This window comes from Aphelocoma coerulescens, chromosome 3, assembly GCF_041296385.1.
Source record: "Aphelocoma coerulescens isolate FSJ_1873_10779 chromosome 3, UR_Acoe_1.0, whole genome shotgun sequence".
NCBI lineage: Eukaryota > Metazoa > Chordata > Aves > Passeriformes > Corvidae > Aphelocoma > Aphelocoma coerulescens.
The window spans coordinates 87,772,563-87,797,776 of NC_091016.1; the positions used below are offsets into that span (position 1 = coordinate 87,772,563).

At 43.7% G+C, this 25,214-nt stretch overlaps 1 protein-coding gene across 4 annotated transcripts in view; it reads left to right on the forward strand.

The window, feature by feature from the left end:
* Nucleotides 1–330: 330 nt before the first annotated feature.
* The window catches only part of BACH2 (BTB domain and CNC homolog 2), a 184,052-nt gene continuing 159,168 nt past the window's right edge, over nucleotides 331–25,214 (forward strand). For 3 of the 4 annotated variants that reach the window (XM_069011142.1, XM_069011144.1, XM_069011143.1), the window contains exon 1: nucleotides 331–704. The gene's annotated coding sequence lies outside the window, so the exon portion shown is untranslated. The remainder of the gene's footprint in view (nucleotides 705–25,214) is intronic. The other variant, XM_069011145.1, reaches the window with a different exon arrangement.

The following is a 25,214-nucleotide window of genomic DNA, read 5'->3' on the forward strand; positions in this document are numbered from 1 at the left end:
GTAGCGTTGTTGTGAATGAAGCGCGCGGCGGGGCGGGGAGGGTGACGTCAGCCTGCGAATGTCAACAATGTAGCGATTGAGGGGCGGGGGCGGCGCTGGGCCAGGGCGCGGGAGGCGGCGGCGGGCGGGCGGCAGAGCCGGGCAGCAGCAGCGGCCGCGGCAGCAGCAGCAGCACAGCAGCGCCGCCTTCTCTCCTCCGCCTCCACCGGTCGGGCTGCCACCGCCGCCGGCCCCGGGTGCCGCTCCGGCAGCGACACAGCCGCCGCGGTGCTGCTCCCCCTCCCCCCCGCCGCCCGCCCTCCCTCCACCCGCCCTCCCTCCGCTGCGGCTTTCTCTCCTCCTCCGGCCCCCCTGCCAGCCCTCCCCTCCTTCCCTCCCTTCCCCCTTTATTTTTCTCCGCAAGACTTTGGCTCTGGAAACAGCTGGTTCAAAGCAATCGCCATGTGATGATCGCCTGGGTCGGGTTTTTTTTTTTTCATTTGGGGGGGGGAGGGTGCAGGTTTCTGACCGCAGAGAAATACTAATAAGAATTTCCGAAACAACAGCAGCAGCAACAACAAGAGCAACCTCCCCCTTCCCCAAACCTCCTCAGCCGTAACAGCCCCCCCAGCCCCGGGCCCACTCCACCCCGCCCCGTTGCCTCCCCCACCTCCCGCCCAGGCTGCAGCGAGAGGGGCGACCCCCGAAAGTTGCGCGGAGGCGAGGTGAGTGCGCCTGTTCCGCGGCTCGGCAGCCCCGCTGGGGAAGGGGGACGGGCGGGGGGGGGGGCGAAGTTTGGGGGGAGGCTGGCCGGGCGGGGGGCAGCGTGGTTTCTCCCCTCCTCCTCCTCTCAGGAACAGCAGCTGTTGCGCGGGGTCAGGCGGGGGGCTGCACCCCCGCCCCCGGAGCTCCGCGGGCTGTGCAGGCGCGCTTAGTGCTTATTCCTTAAAGTGGGAAATACGCACGTTGCGTAACGGGGAGTGTTCGGCGGGCGCCCAAGTGCGCGTGTGTCCGTGCGCGTCCGTGCGCGCTCTCCCGCTCCCCTCCGCTCCCCTCCGCGCCGCCCCGCACGGCCGGGAGCCCCGGGCAGCCCCTCCGCCAAGCGCCGGCCCCGCGCCTTGCCCGGCCCCGCCACGGCCACCTGCAGCCTCCCGGGGCAGGCGGGCAGCGTCCCGCCGTGCCTCCCGGTGCCCCCGGTGCCGTCGGTTCGGTTCGGGATGCGAACTCCGGTAACAGTTTCTGGGATCATTAAGGCGCAGCGTGCGGGCAAGGCAGCGCGCCGCGGAGACGCTGGCTGTCATGAAAGAGGCTAAGTGTGAAACCGTGCCTCTCCTTTTGTGGAGCGGGCTATTTTGGTCATGCAGCGGGTGTCTTGCTTAAAATCGCTTCAGTTGCCGTGAGATCATTGTGCCCTTGTTATTGAAGCCCCGGAGGCTCCGGAGTAAACCCCGTGTTTCAGTCTTTAATAATAAACGTGAGGCAGGGACGACGTCTGATTAGAAATACTCCTTAAGATGTTGGAAAGATTGGGAAATTACAGCGTTCCTGTTTGCTCTAGTTGAAGCCGTGTGTCAGTGTTTTCGTGATGAAAGCCCGTTTTCAGAGACTTTGGAACTGTCGCTAAACTTGTGCATATTTTAATTTTTTTCTTCTGAGGCTCGAGCTGAAAACAAGTTGGGGTATTTTTTGAGCTGGGATTTGTCTGAGCTTCTGCTGTAGCTGGTGGAATGCTCTGCAGTTTGGGGAGGGTGGTGATGCTTGGGTAAATTGACTTTTTCAGGTGTGTAAATACTGAATTTTGAGGTAATTGCTGAGATGAGATGGGTAGAATAAAACGATAAGGTGGTGTATTAGACTTTTGCTGCAACAGCCCCATAGACAACAGCTTTAAACCACTGTTCTAGGAGCTTTACATCTGACAAGTAGAAATAAAATTCCCCCTCTCATGTGGGCTTGCTCTTTTAAAAGCCTTGTTGCCTTTTGTGTCCACCCGCCTGCCCCCTGTCACTGGGATCTGGGCAGCTGTGCAGCAAAATGGATCGGCGTTGTACTTCCCTGCAGTGTACTGAACCTGTGCTTTCAGCATCGCTTTTCACGTTTGACCCTCCAGCTTCAAAGGCTGTTCTGAAGGTGCTCTGCAAGGAATGGAAGGAAGCCGTGACTAATTGGAAAAGTAGAGAACTGAAAAATCAGGATTGTAGGTCTAGTTTTCTTGTTAGTTTCCTCTGTAACGCTGGGGGAACCACTCAAACAGATGTATGCCAGTACACAGCTGTCAAGTGGGCAAGAAAGGTCCCTAGTGATTTTGGAGGTAGGGTGGTTCTCAAGATATTTAGGTATCTTTTGTAGAAATGTTCCACAGAAGCAGAGTGTGCATTTCTGGGCAATCCTGGGCAACTCTGCTGTGACACTTGAGGCTAAACAGCTAAAATTTTTTTGAACTTTTACCATTGTGGAGAGTAGATGGGGAAGATGCAAGCAGCAAATACATGACTAGTGCACATGCCGACAGATCCTGAGTTGTTAATCAACAGCAATTGTTTATGCTGAGGTATCTCACACTGGGAAGCAGTGCTAGGACAGGTATTCCTAGTCTTCTTCTGACCCAGAGGTACATCTGGAACATTTGTTGGTGGTAATGTGCATGCTGGCAGATTGCTCTGGTGATGCAGGTGGGATGCCTTCCTCTCTTTTCCTCTTGGCTTTCAGTCATTCATTTTGCAGCAAGAAAACATTGGCTGCTTGCTCTTCTGTGCTGGGCAGGAAGGAAAGTTAGGCATAAAACCGAGTTTATGAGGAGATTTTGGTAAATCTTTGACATTGTAACAGTCTTCAGATACTCATTGAAATAATAAAATCTCCATACTATATAGAAATCTCACAAATCTCTTTCTGCAAGTGCATAATAAAAGACAGAGAGACCTGAAAATAAAACCCTGTAGAGATGATGTGTAGTGTGGAATATGTGGCTGAAGTTGCTTGCCTTTGCTTATTTTAAAACTTCCGTTGCTTGATTTTTCAGTTCTGAAGTGCCATAGCTGTTTTTCTTAATAAGGCTGCAGTATGGTTGCCAATTAGTTATTTTCTTTCATGTTTTCTGTAAAAAAAGGTGTTATGGAAAAAAATCAAGTGGTTTTTTTTTTTTTCTTTAAGAATAGAAATAGATGTTTTGTCATTGTGTGCCTGTGACACACACAGGCACACAATGACCCTTCATGGGTAGGGCTTCACATATGCACAGATAAAGAGGAGACCTCTCAGACCATAGTGAAGAGAGGTTTATGGTACTATGCTGAAAAATTATATGTGTAACATTAATATATGTGAAGTAATCTTTTTGGTTGTAATCACATTTTTACATAATAAACAGTTGGTAAAATTGAATAGCACTTTTTGTGTGTCGTGAAGAGTCTCTTGTGGTTTTAATTTAGGTGGTATGAGCATGGTTTATATATTCAAATCAAAATGTATGTGCCCTTTTACTCAAAGGAATACTTTCTCAATGGCTTCTTAGTTTACACTAAGAACATACCTGTAGTGTTGAGCAGGTCTGACTTAGATTTGAAGGCATGCATGCTTTTGTCTTTCACCTTTGGGTCTGAATTTTCAGCTCAGCTCATTTTGGGTGTGATAGTTGTATATCATTATTTTCTGAGTTGAGCTGTTAGGGGAAATACACTAATCATTCCATTGATGAGTTGAAGAAAATTCAGATTTAAACTTCACGCTTTCTCTAAATCTGAGTTAGTCCTGCTGCTTTCAGTGTTCCTGTGGACTATAGATGCTTTAAGAGAATGTGTAAAGAGTGTTGTTCTGATACTGCAGTTTTTTATTGATATTTGAGTAGGTGCCCAAATGATTCTGATGTAGTAGATGAATGGGCAGTAGAGTTCTACTCCCAGTAACTCCTGCAGGATTTCCGGAATAGTGCTCAAAGTACTCATTCAGGTTGTTAAAAAAAACGGTCATCATTCCTTTAAATTCAGCCAAAAGATACTAACCTTGGCAGCTGTCTGAATATTACATTTGTTTGAAGCTTGCATCAAGAAGATGTAAAATATATGAATATAGCCAGCTGAGTTGCAATGTGCTCGTCTTGCTTTTCAGATAGGCAGAAACATCTTTGTAGTGGATTGAAAAGAGCACTGCATACTATGCTGCTCTTAGACTATGAATTACAATTTTAAAGCAGGCAAGCAAAGGAATGTACACAAATGCCTCTATGACCAATGATGGACTTGCAGCTTCTAAGTTACTAGAACTAATGATCAAAGAGCAACCACGTGTTCAGAACAGGCAAATAAAAAGGAACAAGGGAATAAGTTCAGGAAAACCCTTATGCTAAAAGTTTACATGTGTGGCAGAACTTTGATCTGTCAAAAATTGGGCTCAGAAGACTCCTCTGCTCGATTGTATTGATCTTTCTGCAGAAGGAGCCACAGCAACAATCTGAAGAACACCACCTGTGCTGCACTGGCATCTCAGCAGATCAAAAGATGGGTCCCTGTTTAGCTTGAAAAAGACCGTCTGTAAAAGCTCCTAGTACAGTGGGGGCTGAATTGCAGCTCCTGTGTGGGTGAGGGGGCCGCCAGGCACGCAGCCCCTCTGTGTGGAACCCCCGGCCCTCCCTGACTTCCGTGTCTGCTCCCCCTTTGCTATTTACACCGGCTGGTAGAAACCTGCCCTCGGAGCCGGCTGGGGCATTTGGGATTCAGTGCCTCAAAGGAAATGGAGAAGGTGCAGGTGGTGGTTGCAGGGGCAAGAGGCACGGGGACCTGAGCTATGCCTTTTTCTTCTTTTTAGTTTGAAAGGTGACCTAAGATAGTCAGATCCTTCCAGATTTATTCCTAAGACCTATCATTTGCATACAACTGTCTCTGCTATCTCAACTGAACAAGATGTTTGAAAAGCTATTAGGAACAAAAGACATGGGAATTTCCAGTTCATCCCTAGAAGGTATTGAAATAGAAGCCTGAAGCTTTTTTTTTTCCTTTTTTTCTTTTTTTTTTCTTTTTTCTTTTCCTTTTTTTCCTGAGTGTTGAAAACAATCAGCTGGGCTGTGATGGGTAGATGGGGTTTGGTGCACAGGTTCAAGAGGAGTCTCCCCACTAAGAAAAACAGGAACTGTTTGCTGCCTGTCACCACACAGGGCTTCTGGGCTGTGGAGCAGCAATTTTGTTTTTTGAAAAGAGGAAAAGCAGCTTAAATAAACAAAATGACCCTTGAGACTTAATCACAGCTACTTATTATAGCTGACATTCACTGAGGGTTTTTTTTCTTTTTTTTGTTTTCCTTCTTTCTTTACTGATCGCTTTAAAATTTAAACCTGAACTAGGAAAACAGGAACTGTAGGTGTGGAGGTGTTCCTTCACCCCGATTTGCATGCAGGCTGTTTTTTATTTAGTGGGTAGGTGTGTTCGGTGTGTGTGAGAGCAATTGAACATGTCAGCAGTTTCCTACGAGCCGCTCTTGCTGACTCACGTGTCTGGTGCAGCTTGGAGCTACTCTGGCTATAAACTATCCACAATAGGAGGCGCGGGCAGAGAGACCGGCAGTGCCGAGCCGCTGTTCAAAGGTTATTTTCGGTTCTCCGGTCACTGCTTTGCTGTGGTTTTCTTCCCCAGCAACATCAAAACACACTGTCATTTTGCCAGGCTGCCATTCCTCTAGGTGCGGAGGGTAAAGTGGAAGTTCATTGTGCCGCTGCAGAGGTTGCGCTCCAAGTGCATTCTGGCGCTACTGATGTTCAGCAGGCTAAACCTCTGGGGTTTACTTTTTCTCTTTCTTTCCTTCTTTTTTTTTTTCTTTTTTTTTTTTCTTTTTTTTTTTTTTTTTTTTTGTTGTTGGTGTTGGTTTTTTTTGGTTTACTTTGGGTTTGGTTGGTTGGGTTTTTTTGTGACTGGGATGTTACCAAAAAAATCCCCCTGAGCATCATTCTAAATTTGGGTATGGCAAGTCTAGCCTATGAATTGTTTTCCCTTTCCAAATGCAAGCTGTGCTGTGGAGTCTCCTACTCTCCACCCCTTTTTATGGTAGAAATCTTCTTTAAAGCCAGCAAGTAATTCTGATTAAACTTTAAAAAACCTGGTTTACCTGTCTTTAATTTTCAGAATTTTGCTATTTCTTAGTCTGGTTTTTACCTCCTGTGTGGCAGTATCACTGGCTGCTAGCATGAAAGTATTCCTTCATCTGCTCACGCTCTTGTACAACTGCTTCTTTATTTACAGACTCTATTCTGATTACTCATAAGGATCCTAAAATGATAGCTGCTGCTGACTGATGATTTTTAACTGATCTTCTTGTTGTGGGTTGTTTTTTTTTTCCTTCCCTCCTTTCTTCTTTCTTTCTTAGCTGATCACAAAAGCCTTTGCAGAAGTGGAGTGAATTAGCCATCTGCAGTTCTGGATTTACTGTCAGGGAGTTTAGATTTGTAGCTATCTTTTGTGTATTTTTCTTCTCCTTGTGGAATAGGGTGAAAAATAAGCGGTCTTTGAAAGTGTGATAAATAAAATCAGCTGCTGTAGAGCAGGGTTTAATAACAAGGTGAGTTCTTGTCACTTGTTTTGTTTTTAGTCAACTACTTCGACCAGTAATGAATAGAAAACCACACTGAGAGCTTTATAACACATGAAGAAAATGGGTGTTCTTGGTTTCCGCCAATACAAATGACTCATCAGTATCAGTAGGGTTTCTACTTCTAATAATAAAACTGTGGAAGACCTTTAAAACGTGTGGTTTTGGCCCCTACTCTTAGTGAAAGGTTGGAAAATATTACTTTGAGATTTTTTTTTTTTAAACTTGCGGAAGATTTAGTGATTTGCTGTGATCTTGTACCATCCAAAGAAAACCTACTCATACCACTGCTTGCAGTGCGAAAGTCTTCCCCTCTCCTGTCTCCTTCTCAGCGTTTTGCATTTCACCGTAGAGTATTGCTGATCCTTAGCCCCGATGTCAGAGATGCACATCTGGAAAATGTAATGTATTTATGTCGAGTGGGGGAAGACTTGGCACACTACCTCCTCTTGCTGAGCTGCTGTTCTCTACCTCTTTTCCAATCTGGTAAAGAGAGGGACAGTAAGACTGCTGAGTGACCTGTATTGCTGTTTCAGCTGGGGGTCAGGGGATCTGGAGAGGAAAGTAAACAGAAAATAGGAGTTGAAACATAACTGACAACAGTAGGATGTGTCTGTCGCTACCTGGAAGGAAGCGCACATCTTCCAGTGCTGAAAGTGATACTGAAAAAAGTGCAAATCAGAAAGTGATCTTTTAAATTATTTTATTTCTCTCTCTCTCTTAAAAAGTAATAGTTTTCAAATCCTTTTATCTTTTTGTAAAGATTCTGCGCTGTGTTCAGTGCAGTGAAGCAACCTCTAGCGCATCCTGCCTTTTTTTTTTTTTTTGAAGGTGTGCCTTGTAGAATGCAAGGTTATTTTGTTTCCATGTAAGCAGATCATGCCCTTCATGGTGTTACAGTATATCAAATTTTAATTCTTTTGTTCAAGGTGCAGTACGTTTAATGGTAGTCCAGTCAGTGTCTCCTGATCTGCTGCATTAATATTTAGTGTTGCTATTTGTTTTCAAGTTGCCTGTGTTGTTACAAGGTTTAAAGACTATACATGAGGCAGAGCTAGTATTTTTTTTGCTGTTAGAGTGAAAATTCCCACATTTATGAAGCCTCCATGATTACTTTCTCTCTTGTTGCAATATTTATACTAGTAAGTTATTCCTTGTAAGGATGTGATGGTTCTTTGTTTCTTCTTATTCTGTTCTAAAAGCAGAGTGTGCTTTTTACAAAATCTGTTCGGGGCAGAGCCTCAAAATCTAGACTCATCCCAGCTCCCTCATTGTCAGCAGGCATCTTTTACCACTAAATATTTAAATATATTAATGTAGTTGGTTTGGGTTGTGCTGAAATACCTTGGATGTGTTTGTCAGTTTGTGTCACCAGTCTGTGATGGAGAATCTTTGTCTTGTAGCCTCTTATTGGGAGAGGTGCACTAAAAATAGAGGCACAGAAGCCTGTGGAAATAAAGCTTTGCAACATGTGGAAATCCAATTGTTTGTTACATGGCAACAATAAGACAGGTTTTATTATTTTCAGATGGATATAGCACAAAAGGCCAAATTCCAACTTAAAGGATTTTAGGGACAATTCTTGAAGTTCACAGAAGAGTAGTTGGTAAAGACTGCAAAATAAGATGGCAGTGGTCATTCAGAGTTCAAGAGGACATAGGTCCAGCACTCTGATTCTGACTTGTCTTTAGAAAATCATGCCGACAGAACTGTCATGAAGGTTGGATCATGGCAAATGAATAATGCATCTAAACCTCATTGATGTTTTGAGCTCTGCTGACTCTGAAATGGGATTTGTGTCCAAAATCACTGAAGGCTGGACCTGTGAAGGGCAGCTGACAATGTTGCTGCTGGAATTTGGGACAGTGATTCTGCTCAGCATCTCCTCCTTGCCTTTGCTTGCCCTGGCACCTGTCTCTTCCCACAGTGGGCCAGCCCTGAGAATTAAATTGGCAGGAAATTAGTCAGCCTATGTGTAGGGTTAGTTCTGTGCATGTTAAGTTTCCTGTGGAGTCTGTCAAGAACCTGGATAATGCATCAAATTAAACTACAGCTTGTTAAAAGACTTAGAGCTGGCCATGGGACATCTGGTCCCCAAAGTACACTGACTGTCACTGCACCAAGCCCCATCTCCTGGAGATTGTTCTTGTCTTCCTCTGGCAATGTGGTGGCTCTGCAGAAAACCAGTAGCAGCCTGTGCCTAGCCTAACCTATAGCTTGGCAGTAGGAACTTGCTTCCCAGGGCATGACAGGTTTGGGATATTTATTTCCATCTTGTGTCTGCAACGGACAATTGAAAAAAAGTTAGAGGAAAGCAGAATTCATTTGATTGAGTCTTCAGTGTTAACAAAATGCAGAAGTACTATCTCCTGCATATGTTCAAATAACTGAAAGAGGGTAGGTTTAAATTAGATATTGGAAAGAAATTCTTTACTGTGAGGATGGTGAGGCACTGGAAGAGGTTGCCCAGAGAAGCTGTGGATACCCCAAATCTGGAAGTATTCAAGGCCAAATTGGATGGAACTTAGAGCAACCTGGTCCACTGGAAGGCATCCCTGCCCATGACAGGGGGTTTGCAACTAGATGATCCAGAAGGTCGTTCCAACCCAAACTATTCTGTGATTCTATAACTATTCTAATTCCTACCTGATTCTGGCTTCTGGCCTCATGCAACCTGGTCATGTCACCGATCTCCCAGATGTGATGAGCTCTTGAGAATTTTAAATCTGTTGCATAGGAGGAGATGAGCAAACCTGGTGACTATGGAGAATTTTCTGAGCCATGTGGCTGCAATCCAAAACCCTTGGGTCTTCTTGCAACCTTTTATCACTCTGGGGATGATGGCAAGCAATGTTGAGTAACAGGTTCAGCAGATGACCCGAGTGACTTGAATTTACTCAGGTGAGGGAGGGAGTCTAACTTCATCCTTCAAAACAAGAGGGTGAAATTAGGAGCTGGAAGTGCCTTGTGCCACTGGGTGAGAGTAAGAGGTCCTGCTTGGCCATGTGCTTGTGCTTTGCCGAGCTGATTCAGCCTTTCAGCCCAGTACACATCAATTTACCCTGGCTAATTTTCATAGGAAATTTGATGAGTAAGACTACAGGTCCAAAGAGCAGCAGAGCTAATATGGGAAAGACAGGGGGAGCAGTGGGTGGGCAGGTTGCTGAGGGCAAACCCAGATCTCCTAGATTTGCTGTCCGTAGCTTATTCCACCAGGCTGCTAGAGCTGGATGGCTGTTGTTTGGGAGGGGGATGGCACTGCTGCCCCTTTCCTGTGTTCTTGAGCAGCACCTGGGGTCATTTTCTGCAAAGCTGAATGCTGGTTGTACATTAGGCAAACTTTTCACCAGAACCTGAGTAGCAAAGATGAAAATGTCAGGAAACTTTGAAGGTCCCTCTTCTTCTGGGAAACCTAAATTCTGCTTCAGGTCAGCTTCAGGTATCTGCTGTGCCTGAGGTACTTCTGTGTGTGGAATCTGTACCCTGCCAAGTGCTTGTGACTCAACTCGGCAATTTAACTTCATTTCCAATCCCTTAATTTGTTCCTGTAATTTATTAAATGTGTATCAAGGGAAAGTGTGGAGCAGAGTTCTTACAGAAATCCAAATTAAGTGATGGTGTGAAATAATCATGAGGCATGTCAGTAAGCTAACCCCAATGTAAAACTCATGATAAATTATGAAATCTATGCATAGTTTGTCATAGCTGGAAAATCATGGGCAATGCAAATTTAAACACTGCAAGGAAATTTATTTGTTTGTCTTTTTCCCCTTCTTGGTCCTCTTCATTTGTCTTATTATTAGACTAAAAGTAGAGTCAGTGATTCATTCAGTAATCTCTTTCTTGGACAGTTAGTCATCTGCCAATTTGTGTTAACTTTCCACTTTGTTCAGAAAGTGAGTAATGCTTAATGCACCAACCAGCAAATTCCAAGCTTATAAAGCTGTGAGTATCACTCAGGTCGTCTCCAAACTTTCTCTAGAAATACTTCACCATTTTCTAAGATCAAAGTGAGGTCTGGCATGTGGTGTTGTACAGCTACAGTCCAGTTGTTTTGTCTAGCCGCAGTTACTAAAGCCAAACACAAGGTTACAAATGCAATGCACAAGTTCTGTTGTACAGCAACCCACATGTTATGTAGTCAGTGTAATGCTTCTAGTTTTTCTTCACAAATCCTATTTTCAAGGGGTAAATGCTGCCTCCATGGTTCTCTTTCCCTGCCCAGATTGCCATGGCTTGTTAATTTCTATTGTTTCCTACCTCAACAAATTGTGATGCTATCAAGGCTAATTTAGTCAAAATAGCTTGCAAGGAAAGTAGTAATTGGTATTAGCTGCCTTCTACAAATATTTCTGGTGCTTTTTGTGATTAGTTTTGGTAGAGAAAAAATTATTGTGCTGTTGAAGTGTTATCTATATAGAACTTAAAGCTATAAAGTCTTTCTATAGAAGTGGGGTAGATATTTTGATCTCAAAGTGATGCCAGTTATTTCTGAAGATGAACACAGTACTTGATTGAATCACTTGAGAATTTAACTACTTTTTTCTTTCTTATGGAAACTGGAGTAGCATAAAGAGCAACAAGGTCAGTAATGTCACAGGAGAACTTTATAGGACCAAAGTCTTTACAGTCTGCTCTAAAATAACATGAAATGGCTGACTACTGCACTCTGCAGCAAAGGAATTTGAAGTGCAGATGACACTTGAGTGCTCTGGAGAGGGTGTGCAGGGGGTTAGGGCAAGGTGGCAGTGGTGAACACGAATGCCAAAAGTGGTTTGCTTGGCCCCACACTTTTCCTTTCTCCTTTCCCAAGTGCCTGTTGTCCTCCTCCACAACTTGGAGTCTGTTTCTTGCAGTGAAGTTGTCCTCTCTCTGACTGTCCTTTGGTATAGGTGGTTTCAGGGTTTTCCTAGTGCCACAGTTCTGTAAACAAGCAATGCAAAAGCTGGCAGAGACGACAGAATAGCCTTAGGTTGTAGGGTCTGCAGTGTGATGGGGCCATCGCAGAGCTCTGTTGTGCTCAGCTGTTGTCAAAATAAGACAAACATGATTTGGTCTTGAGGAAAAGATAGAAGAACTTCCATTTTCCCAGACTGGATTCCTGTAATCTAATTCCATTCCACGTAAATACTGAAAATATCCTGGTAGCTATGTTCCAGTGTGAAGAATTAGGGCTTCTGAAAGGTTTTCCCTTCCAGTCTTAACTTTGCACATCAGCAAGTTTGGATAGTTTGGTTAAGCTTTGGACAAACAGCCATACTGGGGATGCTTATTTGAGTGCCAGCCTTTGGGATTTGCCCGTCCTGGTTACTTGCACATTTCCCAGCATCAGCAGTGTTAATGCACTCCCCACCACACACAGGATGTCGATGCCCACACTAGCATTGCTTGCAGATTTCTGATTTAAACCTTCAGAGCATTGTGAAGAAGCTTGTCTCCTTGCTAGTTTTGGGGTGGAGGTGGGGGTGGCGGGGGTGGGCAGGCAGAGAAGAGCAAAGGCTGAGGTCAGTGGTGCAGCTCTCTGTTGAGTTTGGTGCACGCTGTACATGCGTGACTCAAGCAATGCCTGATTCACCTCCTGAAGGTGGTTTGGGATTTGCTTGGTGGTTTTTTGTTTGTTTCTTTAAAGTAGGAGTCCACTCAGAGGTGAGAATTAGTGCCCTTTTGTTGGACTATGAGTAAACCAGAACTGTGAGGAGTCTTTGCTCCTAGCATTTTGCTCCAGATGTGCAGTGGTCAATGTTGGTCAACAGACCTGGAGAACAGAACTGATGCTGAAGGAGATGGGCATCTGGCTTTCATGGGACATTGCAGGCTTTGGGGGATCCCTTAATTGCCAGATTTGGCACTTTAGGTTGCAGGTCACCTGGATGGGGCAGAGGAGACTGCAGGATTTACAGCTGTACTTGGTAACACCTGGCACAGCTGCTTTCTTTGGCTAGTCAGAAATGGTGGGGTGAAGGAGAGATGACCAGGTGCCTGAGATCTTGTATGTGTTGAAACCCAGATAAGGGCAGTGTTGACTGTTGCAAAGCTGAAATTATATTCAGGGCATTCTTTTCTGAGGAAATATTGATTGATTTATTTATGTATGTATTTATTTATTTATTTGGTATTGTCCCCTGCCCACCTACCATTTGTTACTTGACTGTAAAGTTCAGGCTATTCCCAGGAAGATGGGCACCCGGTGCCATCATCTCACACAGAGAGGTGCCCAAGGAGGCGCAGCCAGGCGAGGGATCTCCCGGGTATTTATGGAGGGGTGTCTCCTGCCCCGACTCACTCTGCAGGTGTGCTGTGCAGTCGGTTAGAGAAACCGCGAGTTGAAGGGTTCGCTGGGGTGAAACAGTTTACAAATAGCTTTTCAGTGTTTGTTTTTATTTTTAACTCCCTCCCCACCCATGGGTCCCTCCCCCAGCGTATTGGCGAAGATGAAATGGCTCAAAGAGAGAAGATCGTTGCAGCAGAATAGGCAAAGCACCCCAAGAGTTTCCAGAGGACCTTTGGAATGGAAGTTGCTTTCCCTGCATCTTTTTTCTGCTCCTTTCTTCTTTGGGGTTTGCAGGGGTAAAACTTGTTTCTCTGTGGCTGCTGGGTTTTTCAGGGCAGCGGTGATATCACATGATTTCTTTTTTTTTTTTCCTTTAAGACTGACCACTGATGAAAAGATATCTATAGCAGTGTATTTGAAGCTGGTGGATTCAGGGTGCCCTTCTGGTACCTGCAAGGAGAGCCCCCAAACCAGGTGGTGCTGCTCTGGCACCAGTTCCCAGTGTCCCCGGTAGCATGGTCCCCATGGCCAGGCATCTTCAGCAGGCATCTTCTCTCAGGCACTTGGTGTATGTCCTTTTTGCCCTAATTTTAGCTCATCGCGGGGAAGTGATCTCAACCATATAGCCGCATCTGAGCATGAGAGGAAATTTAGACATTTCTCTATTTTATTTTCCTAACCAATGTTCAATTGCTTATGGAAAATTCTGGTCAAAAGGGTAAAACTTCTTTACTGGGTGCTTAATCTCAAAACCACAGCTCCGTGTACCCAGGACACAATAGTGGTAATGCCATGCTTACAGCCTTTTTCCAGCACAATGTAGGTGTGGGTAGGTGTGCGTGCGGGGGAGAAAGGGAAAGGGCACGAATGTGATGGAGGGGGTCTCTTTTGCTCCTTGGGCTGCTTTTCTGGTTTGCTTTTTAAATTAAGAAATGAGAAAGTAATTCCGGCTTGCCTGCAGATGAGGTTAATCATTGCAGAGAGACCCGATGCCAGTACTCCATGCATGTATTTCCCCACATGTGCTGCTGGCTGCGTGCGTACTGTGCGGCTGGCACAGCATAGCTGGAAAGTATGTGGGAGCATATCTGCTTCCTCTGAGGGTGCTACAGGTGGTCGGGAGGGTGGGGGTGGAGGAGGAGATGCTGGAGGCAGGCAAGGTACGACACCCATTTCCTTTGGTGTGTGTTTTGCACTCGAAGCTGCTCCTCGCCGGCAGCCAAGCGGCTGCATGTCGCGCCCGCGGTACTTTGTCTTTGCACTTACTGGAGGTTTATGACTAAGGTTGTGGTTTAATATGCCCTTTTTAGGTATGCGAAGTGTTTAAAATTATCTAGTGTTGCATTTCTTCTTTTTTCTTTTTTTTTTTTCCCTCCATGGCATCTTCTGCCTTTAAAAGTTTCCGTAATTTTTATAGGGCAAGCATAACTTCATTTTTAAAAGAGAAAAGAAATTTTTCCTGATTACTCATCAGCTAAGAGTATGCATTTTTGCCTTTCAAAGATCACTTTTTGAGACTAAATAATTTTATGGCTTGTAAGTTTTAAATGTCTAACACAAACTGTTGGAGAGCCTTAAAACGAAATAAAAAGAAATCTTAAATACCTGGAGTCTGTGAGGAAACACTCTCTCTGTAGATGAGTTGCCTTTTTTTTGCAGCTGTACCCCAAGAAGCTTGGTGTTAACATTTGCAAGTACAGATTTGTTTCCTTTTAATTTTGAAGTCTTTACTTGAGGGCTTGTAATTTTCCTGAACTGTTCAGGTGCCTCTTAATGCCTTGAATATTTGTTGAATGTATTGCATGTGGCTCATATTCCCTTACATTTCAGATGAAATGCTATAGCCCAGCAGGCTACACTGGATAAAATTGCACGTGGTAGGTTGGGAAGGAGGTGGAAATGGAAGGGAGCAGACGTACACATGCACACCTTGCTGGATGTAACATTCTTCTTTCTTAGCAGATTGTGCTGCTTTAGTGCCTGTGATTCCTTTTTTTTTTTTCTTTTTTTTTTCTCTTCATGTCCTGTACTGCCATGGAGCAGGATATAGTTTACGTAATCCTCTTTTTTTATGAAGAAAAATGTGGTTTTCCCATGAAGGTACCTGGAATATTTGGCATCAGCCCGGTTGACAGGAGCTCCAAATGCACTGCTCCAGGGGAGCTCAAGCAAGTTGAACTGTCAAATGTAGCTATTAGATATCAGCGGTGCAGAACAGTCTTTCTGATGTTTGTGCCATGTCCTGTCTCCTCGTCAACTGAGGTGGCTACTGAAGGACCCAACAGTAGTTCTCTTCTGTGTGTTGGACACTTTAGAAATTGTTGTACACAGCCACGTGTGTTGATGCAGAAGCCTTAAGGCTTGATACATGTTTTGAAAGGGTGTAACTGCAGGGAAATCTAATGTTCCACAAAGACGTAGCAAGATCTGTGAATCGTTACCAAAGTCACACAGAAATAAATTGATTTAGTTTGGAAAAAGGTGCTGAAAATCCCATGGCAGTGTGGCTTTAGCTTATCTCCTGCAGAAAGGCTGCTGATTTGGTGTCTTTTGTGTATTATTTCCTTTGGGCTTCAGGTTGCCATTCTTTGTAATCCTACAATCCACTTGCCAAAATCCATGTATAGATAGGTGTCCCAAGTGTCCCTCCTTGAGCACTGCAGGAGCTCCAGAAGCAGCTCAAGTAGAAGGTTCCAGTCCTCTGCCAGAGGATTTTCTGCTCAGTGCTACCTTGCTGATGGTCCTGGGAGCTCAGCAATGCCTGTGGAATTAACCCGACTCAACGCTGCAGGGTGATGGATGGTCCCTGCACCAATGGAACACTCACACCTCTCAGGCAATACAGTCAGTGGGAATGGCTCCTGAATTGCTCGTGAGGCAAAGACTGTGATTTAAGGGCTGTTTGCAAAAAGGAACAAGACAAGGGAGGTTGAGTTGAAATAGTCATAAATGTTATGTGCAGCTGCCAGGCTGGAATCGTTGGATTAGAAAATGAGAGAGAAAAGGATGCAAAGCCAAGAAGCATCTGAGAAAAAAAAATCATGAATTATACAGAGAGTAAAAATGAGAAAACAGTCAAAGTCCAGTACTCTGTCACACTGGAAAGGGAAACACATAATTGTTTCAAAGTAGATAATGTAGGAATTATCAGAACAGAAACCTGTTCTAATTTGCTGCTTCCTAAGTAACCTCACTTAAAAATTAGCCCAAAAAAGAGCTGCTTGCTTACAGGAAACCATGTTTTTGACTAGAAGGTACAGTAAAAAGACAGGGTGGGGCATAAATGTGCTTTATGATATAAAACTCAAAGTCAAGGGTATGCTGCAGAACACTGTGAGTGAATCCATGGTACTTTTCTTTCTTTTTCAAAATGAGCTCAGAAGGTATTGTGCTCTCAAGAATACCACACCAAGGCTTTTGAGCAGTTGGAAAAGGTGCTTAGCAGTTTCAGGGAGCTTTAAAACATTTGACTCCCTGAAATAACACAAGCATAAATTCAGCATATAGAACTTGCATGCTGACCAGAGGCATGGCAAATACAGTTCTGATTTATTTTATTTTTTTAGCAGTCCTGCTGGTAGATGTAAATGAAGCAGATTGAGATCTCACCGTGGTTGCAAGCTGTGGCAGAAAAATTAGCACCACACTTTCCAATGGAAGCAGAACAAAAATGTAAAGTCTGCCAATTAAATTGGAAACAGCTCTTAATTTCCCCTCTCCTTCTCCTCCCCCAAAGGATGAATGGCTTACTCTTCTGGATGGAACTTTGTGTAATGACTCATATTTTTATATGGATTAGTGTGAATATGTAGGTGAGGGAGATGCTGGTATCTGAGAAACTATATATAGTGTCTGCAAGAAGTGTCCTGGAACGCGGAATAAATGAACATTTGATCTGTTTCTCATGCTGAATTAATGGAAACATAAATGCAGAATATCTTCCTCCCTTTACTCCCTCTCCTCCCAGATGCACTCATCAGATACAAAGGAGACTTACGGTGAACAGAGAACATGCCTGTTATGATAACGGAATTAGTCACTAAAATGAGGGTATTCCCCTTGCCTGATCTGAAATACGAATGGACAAGGCACTAGGAGCCAGAACTGTGGCACTGCAGACATCAGCAACGAGCATGCTAAGTTTTGTGGTGCCCTTTGTGAGGTGGTTATTGTTCTGATTGGTTTCCAGCAAGGAAAGAAAAGCCTGTCCACCTCTTTGCACTGCACTTCTTTGGTCGGAGGACACTGCTCCGTGCCTTACGCAGCAGCTGGAGAGAAGAGCATTACACACATTGCTCTTCTGGTGGCACTGGGGCATGCCTTGTGTTAGACTATGTCACCATCATACCTGCTGCTGTAAAGCAATAGATAGGGCAGCTGCATTCCTGTTTGGCTAAGCCAAAATCTCATGGCTCTGCAGTCATCTATAGCTGGTAACTTGAGCTGAAAGTATGGATTCACATGGGGCTTCTCCAGAGGACTGCCAAGTTTTCATCTCAAGGCTACTGGCTTACCCTCTCCTCTCTACAACCATTTACTATCCATCCATCTGCATCAGAATAGCTTTTAATGGCAGGTCTGGGGAAGCGATTGTCTGCCTGTGCTTGGCACTGGTAAGGCCACACCTTGAATGCTGCGTTTGGTTTTGGGACCCTCACAACAAGAAGGGGTTGGTTGAGGTGCTGAAATGTGTCCACAGAAGGGCCGATCTGAACAAAGCTGGTCTGAAATACATATCTGAGGAGCAGCTGAAGTTGTTCAGCCTGGAGGCTCAGGAGGGACCTTATTGCTCTTTACACCTACTTGAAAGGAGATTGTCGAGAGGTGAAGGTTAGTCTCTTCTCCCAAGTAACAAGCAGTAGAACAAGAGGAAATGGCCTCAAATTGCATCAGAGAAGGTGTAGATTGGATAACTGGAAAAATTTCTTCATGGAAAGGGTCATCAAGAATTGAACAGGCTGCCCAGGGCAGTGGTGGGCTCTATCCCTTAAGGCATTTAAAAGACATGTATCTGTGGCACTTGGGGACATGATTATTTAGTGTTGGACTTGTTCAGTGCTGGTTTAGTGTTTGGAATTGATGATCTTAGAGGTCTTTTCCAACCTAAGCAATGCTGTGATCTAGTAAAACCCTTCTCAATGAAATGTTCAGGTTAGAGAAAAAAAAGAAAAAAGACAACTTTCTTCAAAGACATTTCAAACTTAGTCATTTAGCTATGTTTCTCATAAGTGGTAAAAGTAAGGGGTCAGTGAATTCCAGTAGAGGAGGTCAAGGAGACAGAGGAGGATGGACACATGTTGAGCTGGAGTTGCTGCACGTACACACAATAGGATCTCCATCCTCCAGTTTTGTTTACTCTTCTTAGTCTGCAGCAATGTCATTTGGTCCTCAGCAAAAAAGACTTTCCACATGGAGTCTCCATTGATGGCAAAAGCGAGAGAGAAAACTGTTCTTGCACCCTTATATGACAGTCGTACCTTAAAATTGGACCTGAACTGTCCTTGTTGAGCAGTTTACCAAAAATCTGATGTAGTTGGGTCATAATTTTTAGATTATTCATCACAACTTACTTTAGCATTTAATTGTAGGGACTGTGTTTTTACATCTCAAACCTGAAGAGATGTATTGTGGTAGTGTAGCTTTGTTATTAGGTAAGAAGATTGGAAATCCTGAGGTCAGTTCTGAGCTCCTGGCCCCTGCTATCCTCTGGCAGTGTGTTGCTCCTCTTCTCTGGGAGGACCCTGGCTGTGGAGCCTCCTCAGTTCTCTGCAGGAGAAAACTTCATTTTCCTTTCAAGCAAGATGCCATGCAAGACTTACTGTCAGGGTGCCACGATACCCTGGGACCATTTTCTGGAGAAGGGGAAATGCATTTACATTAAAAACACACCAACACCACCAGCAAAAAGAAGCAGCTGCTTCTCATATAAGTGCGGGGGGGAATCCCACAGTGTCTTCAGAGAAGTAGACTTATTTGGTCATGCGCAGTATCTCAGACCTCCCACCATCACATCTCAAGGAGGTCTGACTTCCATTATAAAACTAGTACCTGGCATGGAATAGAGTTTTACTGAAGCCTTATTGCCTAGAAACCCAAACATGGACACATCCAGAATTCATGTCGTTTGGTGTAATTTCTTGAAAAGAGTTTAAAACTCCAGTGTTTATTTTGGATCCCCAATGCAAGGCACAGGAGGGTATTTTATGATTAATGAGCTTTTCTGCATATGTTTTTTTGTGCCTCTTGGCATTTAGAAGTCTCACTGACCTAGCTTTTTACTACATTTCTGTCTTGTTGGCATTCTCATCAGTAGTCTCTCCTGAGATGCGAGAATCTACCCTCAACTAGCCGGTCTCTCCTTGGCTGTGAGGATGCAGTCCACCACTCATGTAGCTTTTCTGTCCCATTCCTGCCATCCCTCCTTTTGTTCTCTGCTTTTGTACAAAACAATTCCTGTAACACATAAAGCCGTCATCCTCACCTTGAAAACAGGATCTGGTTATGATGGGGAGCAGCGTTATACTGGAATTTTTGGCTTAACCGAGAAGAGGTTAATTTGGGTACCAGGAGTCTGGCCACAATACTTGCTGCTCAAGGGGAGTCAGGATTTCAGCCCAGGCTGGCCCCCATGCACACCAGGCTGGTGGTCCCAGTCACTACAGCTGCTGTGATGGGAGTGCAGACCTGTCCCACACTGAAACACTGGCCCATAGGAAGAACTGCCCTTCACCCACCTTTCTCTGCCCTCAAAAAAGGAGAAACACCAGATAAAAGCACATGGTTGCTGGTACTCACATGCGAAAGGAGTTTTTCTTCTATGGATTTGTGTGAATTTTATGGATAGGGAGGGGTTTGGCTTAGACATGGGACTGATCCTTCATCTAAGACAGTGTGAGGAACTTCTGACATTGAAGATAAGCAATTTATCCTTTCAGATGGGAGCTTTCTCAACTGGTGGCAGCCAGTATATGGCACATCAATCACTCTGTCTCCCCTGGGGTTTGTCCCTGCAGCTGCAGACCATGTGCTTGTGTATGTTGCATTCACCAAGGAGGTGGGGGTAGTATCTAACCAGCTGTAAATCAGTGAATCACTGTAGGGGAAATGATTTCCCTTGGGCAGAGGAATGCTATGCTGGAGCAGAGGCTGGCAGGCCCTCCAGTGGTTCAGGGAACCCATGCTACTCCTCTGTGGTGGCTCACCTGGGCTGGAGAAGGGACTCCTGGTTGTCAGGTCCAAGTCTGAATAAGTCTTGGGTGCTTCACAGCCACTCTGAAACCATCCATGTAATTTCCTCTGCAACTTTGACCAAGGTATGGAGGGGCTGGGCAGGAAATGTGGGGACAGAGGGCTGGAGCATGAGCCAGTGGCTCTGTAGAGTGAGAGCGGGGAGATGGAGGACTACTGAAAAATAAGGGTATGCTGCAGGTCAGGCGATAGGTCTCCAGGACTGGAGCGTGAGAAGAGCATGCTTTTGCTTCTCTGTAAGTAGGATTTAGACTTCCTTTCCTGCCTGTCTCCTTACTCAGAGTAGTCAAAAAAAAGTCATCTAATCAACCTGTCAGAAGCCCTGCCTGTTGCTTCTGCCCAGCTGAAGAGGCAGCCATAAGTTTTCTTTTTTTTCTTGGCTGTTAATGCATGAGTGAGTTCAGTCTATACCAGTTTGTTTTGTTCATATACAGCTAGTCTATCTACATAGTAAATATTTTTTGTCTTTCTCCAAACCCTGGATACAACACACCTGTTTTTAACAGTGATAGATGTGTGTTGATTTAACTAATTGTCTTAAATGGAGGAAGTCAGCAAGTAGATGGAAGATTTTAATTTCTTTGAAGCCATTCAGGAAAAGCAGCTGGATTTCTATTCTGCATACGTCCTTATTCCATCCCATGCTTGACTAGTTTGGGAAGTGCTGTGATGAGCATGTTCAATGGTGAGTTCTGTCACCTGTATGAGTGGCTGGATAATGATCACAGAGGCTGCAGAAGAAAGTGTGTCCGAACGTTTAGGGCAAAGAAAGTGGCTCAGCTTCATTTTTATGGAGGAAGACTTAGAGGTTTGAATGAGCTTTTTCTCTATGCTGGTGAGTAACCCAAAAGAGTGAGGCATTCCAGGATAGAAGCTATTGGAAAAAGTTGCTAGCTGACAGCCCTCTGCTTTGGGGCAAAGGCATTCTCCTCAGAGCTTGGTTTCCAGTATGGCAAGGGGAACAGAAGAGACAGGATGGGGTAGTTTTTCCTGTGATTGACTAGTGTTAGTCTTTTTGCACCTTGCCCTGAAGCTTCTGTAGTTTTATTTCCTGAAGCTGATAGTGAGGTAGATCATGAATGTGATCTGAGAAGGCATTTTCTTGTGTACAGTATAAACTATTATACTGACAGTATTTCCTCTGAATGATGCATTTGGGAGTCTTGTAAAAAATGTAAACAAAAAGTACTACTCTGTGGGGAACACTTAGCTTCTACAGAAATGAAAATGAGCAAAGCTAAATCAGTGTATTACAACCAGCAGACCACTATCCAATATCCAGTGAAATAGATAAAGGGCTTGCTGTTGATGGGAGACGCTGCATTGACCTGTGCTGATTTAGGATCCCATCTCCTCCAAATGGAATAGAAGAGCTGTAGTGAACATTAACACAAAAGCAGCCATTCCCTATATGGGACAGCAAAGATCATGCTTACAAGCTGTGATCCAAATAATGAAACAGTTTTCACTGTGGGTTTTTGGTGATTATTTCCTTTGCCTGGGAAGGATGTTGTTTGAAAATCGACAGCTCATAAATATGTAGTGAGGCCTTGGTGCTCCGGGCAGTATTATACTGCTCTGAAAAATGTATGGCAAAGCTGTTCCAATATGTTTCCTCTTGGATCCTGAATACAAGAAATATCATAGAGGTAGAATGGTACAACAGTACTTGTTAGTGAGATGTAGAAGATAATGTTGATTTAAAGAAATCACCCTTTGGCTGTAAATGCTTTCAGTAGGTCAAGGGGATGGCATAGACTGGAACAGGTCACAGCATGGAGGCAAAGTGTGAACGTGACCATTAGCAATTGAGTTCAGCAAGGAAGGTATCCTGTTTTGTTCATACCTCATGGATTGTACTTTTCATTTCTTACAAAACCCCAGATGTACCACTTTTAAAGCGTTGGACCTTTGCTTAGTAACACCATCTTTCCCAGAAAATCTATACATAATAGCATTGTTTTAGAGGGCACAAATCCTTGCTTGGGCTACAAACATGTGTTTTGGATGGGACGTATTTGTGCATGGAGTTTTACATAGCAATTGTCCTCTCTGCTTTTGTGGGTAAATTTTTTAGCACTAAAATATTGAGCTACAACACTGTGCTTCATTGTTAGACTCCCTGACCTTTGCCTCTAGTTGGAAAGGGGGCAGGAAATCTTTGTTTCCTAAAAGCTGCCTGAAGTCACAGAAGAAAGCAGTATCCCTTCTGCTAGCAACATATGAAATGACCTCTTGGTGCAAACAGAAATAACTGCAGCCACATGAAAGCCATGCAGAGGCTTGGCTGTGGGAAGTCAGTGATGATAGGAAGCAAATTAACAACAGAGAACTGGACGATAATGTTGGTTGTCAGATATGTAAGCTCATAGGTTGCAATAGTTCTGCTTATCAGGATCGGCAACCCTTCTCTTCCCAGAGCAAGGGTGAGCCATAGAGCAGTTCTATCCTCACCGCTTCAGCGGAAAGACCCAGTTGTGAGCAAAAGAAAGGTGATCTTACAGGGAAGGGAAATCAAAATTGTTGCCTCTTTCCAACTCTTGGATTGTGTAAGAGAACAAAAAGCAATCCAGAATGGTGAAGACAAAACATCTCAGCCTCTCTTGCCAGTTGGAGAACTGCTAATAATGTTTATAGTCCTGGAACAAAAGACAACAAAACAAGTTACTTAAGAAAAGAATCCATCACTCTGACAAAAATAGAGCTTTCAGCTAGTTTTTTGTCTGAGCCTGTGTTTCTTCAGCCAATCAATCCTGTTACTGAATAAAACTCTGGAAATAAACTTAACAAGATTAATGTCTGTAACTATTTGTAAAACCTATGTGTTACACAGTCTCCTTAAATGAGATTATGTCATGTTTATAATACTTACTCATATTTTGTCCCCAGTCTGGTCTAAAATTGAATAGTTTTCATTAATTTTTCTTGCTTGTTTAATTTCATGCTTAAACCAATAAGTTGCAAATCCGCATGACTGCCCACTTATTGTTACACTCGGAATAATTGCACTGAGTCACTGTGCATGGACTCAGATTGCCATAGGGTGTTAATACTTGATACTTAACCAAGCATGTTTATCTGAGAGCTGGCTCATCAGTCTGTGGAATGCAATGTTTAGTACATGAAGTTCAGCCTAGAATTATTGCAGTTAGGAGATGTAGCCTGTGATCATTAATAATGCCTAGAATTAGTGCTGGTATTTTCAGGGGTGTTAGGGAAATTATCTGCTAAGTGTGGGAAAATAAATGCAGGGAAAATTAGTGTTAGACTTTGAGAAAAAGGGGTTTATATGCATTTAATATGATCTTCCTAAAAGGTTATTTTTCCTGCTTGTGGGTTTGTTGTTTTTTTTTTTTAATCCATGTAGGTAACTGGTTTTTGTCTATGCTCTGTCTTGAATGTCTTGGTTACCCAGAGAATTTGGGATTATACAAGCTAATAATCAATTCCCTTCCTAAATGAAAAGATTTTTTTTTCATGTCCAAGTTTATTTCCAAGCCTTAGTCCAAATGTTTAGTTCCAAAACTGACATGGAGTATTTTTCCCTAGTGAAATTTTCCTCTGTGGCAGAATAAAGACCAGGGAAACTGGTATTTGAAATTCCATTTCACCTTCATTTATTTTGCTAATGTGTTTTCAGATAATTCAAATGCTGAGAAATTTAGTGGCAGCATCACCTGCTGGAGTGTGTTTTACAAAAGAAAAACAAATAATGAAGAGGGTTTAGGGTTTATTTGCACCTTCTGCTGAGGGGCTGTTCTCCAGTACTGAAGGAAGCAAATGATGTTCTGCCAACTCTTGGCAGGCAGGTAAGAACAGGGAACCGTTCCCCGAGCAGATTCCCTGCACCAGCAGGTAAGCAGCTGCTCGGCTACTCTGTGGGGTATGGGCTGGGTAAAGCCTGCAGAGCTTCTCTTCCTTGAGCGGGGGGGATGATTGCACGTAGGACTTTGTCAGAACCAATACTTGGGTTTCAGCAGAAAAGCACCATTTTTTTTAAATTGCAGTGGGTTCCTAGTTCTTGCTTTTGGGATTACTAGCGAAGTGTCAACAGCAGGCTGGATGTCATTTTTCGTGGTAGAAGCATCTGTTCAGTTCCTCAGATGGAGATAAAGCAAACTTTGGATTGGAAATCAGATGAGTTTGTCAGTCAGAACAACTGTATTGTGAAGCTCCAGGTGAGGAGTCAGACGGCACTTCATTCTTTGTAAAAACAGAGGAAAGATTTATATGATGTACCACTCTTTCACATTAGTAGTATTTAATGCCATTTAGGACAGTGGCTCCCGACCAAGGTGGTTTTGTTAGCTGATTTCCTGTTACTGCAGTTACTTGAATATCCAAAGGAATTACTGTTATGCAGAGACCACTGCTGTCAGCTTAATACTTTGTGTTTCAGTTGGGATTTTTATGTTCATGTATGATAATTATAAATAATGTTTCTTTTAATTTTCCAGCATGTGTATTACAATAAGGACATACGGGGGAATGGACTGGAGACAACATGGTTAAAGCTATTCTTTCATTTATATACCACTGTTTGATCTCTTGCTGATCATCTGCTATCTATACAAAGAATGCTTTAGTAAACAATATTGATTTCACAGAGAATGTAGAGGAATTGTATTATGTGCCCAAGAGAAGTTTACATATTTTTTCCAACTGCATTATACTTTGCTGTAGATTTTAAGTACTTTGCATTCTTCTTAACAACAATAACACATGGAGCATACTAGAGTATACACATACCATTTGTTCATCGGAACCAGTGTAACATACATGGGTGTCAACTGCATATCACTGTGGTTTTTAACCAATTTATGATAGTTTTGTTCTGATGCAAAGCTTAAGTATGCTGGAACCAGGATTGCTGCCCACTTTAAATGTTGTTAGCAGATAGTGTTTATTGCAGAGAATTGAAAATCTTAACATTATGAAGTGGTTTTAAGAGGCTTTTGTCTTTCTAAAGCAACTTTTATATTCCATCTATGTAATATCTACCAGCATTGGTACTGGAGATCATTCTGTAACATGTAATGTGGGTGTGGAGTTCTACCACGTTAATTAATTCCACTGATGTCTTGGACGTCCTAGAAAAGTAGAGGCATCCCCTTTAACTGTCCAAGCAGGGTACAACTGACTG